This window comes from Mus caroli, chromosome 5, assembly GCF_900094665.2.
Source record: "Mus caroli chromosome 5, CAROLI_EIJ_v1.1, whole genome shotgun sequence".
In the NCBI taxonomy this organism is placed as follows: domain Eukaryota; kingdom Metazoa; phylum Chordata; class Mammalia; order Rodentia; family Muridae; genus Mus; species Mus caroli.
The window spans coordinates 5,608,005-5,609,626 of record NC_034574.1 but is presented as its reverse complement, the minus strand read 5'-3'; positions in this window follow the sequence as shown (position 1 = coordinate 5,609,626).

Here is a 1,622-nt window from a genome sequence, read left to right as displayed (position 1 = left end):
CCTCCTGCCTCCTGCCTCCTGCCTCCTGCCTCCTGCCTCCTGCCTCCTGCCTCCTGCCTCCTGCCTCCTGCCTCTGCTGCAGTTCTTGCCCTGACTTCCCTCAGTGGTGGAACTATGACTTGAAAGTCCAAGCCAAATAAACCCTTTCCTCACCCCCCACAAGTGATGTTTGCAGGGTTCGTCACAGTAACAGAGAACAAAGGAGAAGCCTGCTTTTTTTATTTTTATTTTTTGAATCAGGTTGACATCACATATCTTCCTGATAGAAGGCATATAATTCACCAAGCTATCAAAGCTAATTCTTATGAATTCTGCTCCATCCCTAGCCCATGATGGTGGCTTAGGTAAGTAATGGTAGACATCTTTGCCCATTTTATTATGAACTGACTGACTTTTTTAAAGTTACTTGTTCTGGTTAATAACCAATAAAGAGATATCAAGTTATAACCACCCTTTGCATTTAGGCTCAGTACCATTGCCACAGAAATAGCAACTCAGATTCACTAGTTTAGAAGATGTGGCCTTTCAAAGAGACAGTTAACGTTGGTCTAAAAAAGAATGGCTTCAGAAGAGAACCAAAGTTGCAGGCACCTTGTTTTGGTCTTGCAGCCTTCAGATTGCTTTGTGCCTAATCATGGCTCTCTGTGATGTTTGTTACGGTGGATTTAGGGGCACTAATGTGTACAGTGGGGTTTGTATCTCAATTACTTGGAGATAATTACAATATTTATAATGTCAAGGTACATATATATTCATTCAGTGACCTTCCATGTAAGATTGTTCTCTCTTTCTCTCTCTCTCTCTCTCTCTCTCTCTCTCTCTCTCTCTCTCTCTCTCTCTCTCAGCAAAAGATTAGGAGAATGATCATTATTGCTCTTGTATTTCAAACCCCCCCCCCCAGACTTTGAACATCTGAACTCAGGCATGGCAGTGTGCATTGGAACTAACTAAATCTAAGTAAATTTGGATTGTGTAGAATAATTTGCCATAAGTAAATAGAGTGAATGAGACATCAACTGAGGCGGGGAGGAATTCTTGTGTGACCTAAGCCATGCCCAGCATACCTCTGTGGATTTCCAAGGTGAGAGCTGTAAGGACAGGAACAGCACATTACTTTTTTTTTTAAATTAGGTATTTTCCTAGTTTACATTTCCAATGCTATCCCAAAAGTCCCCCATACCCACCCCCCCAATCCCCTACCCACCCACTCCCCCTTTTTGGCCCTGGCGTTCCCCTTACTGGGGCATATAAAGTTTGCAAGTCCAAAGGGCCTCTCTTTCCAGTGATGGCTGACTAGGCCGTCTTTTGATACATATGCAGTTAGAGACGAGAGCTCCGGGGTACTGGTTAGTTGATATTGTTGTTCCACCTATAGGGTTGCAGTTCCCTTTAGCCCCTTGGGTACTTTCTCTAGCTCCTCCATTGGGGGCTGTGTGACCCATCCAATAACTGACTGTGAGCATCCACTTCTGTGTTTGCTAGGCCCCCGGCATAGTCTCACAAGAGACAGCTATATCTGGGTCCTTACAGCAAAATCTTGCTAGTGTATGCAATGGTGTCAGCGTTTGGAAGCTGATTATGGGATGGATCCCTGGATATGGCAATCACTAGATGGTCCATCC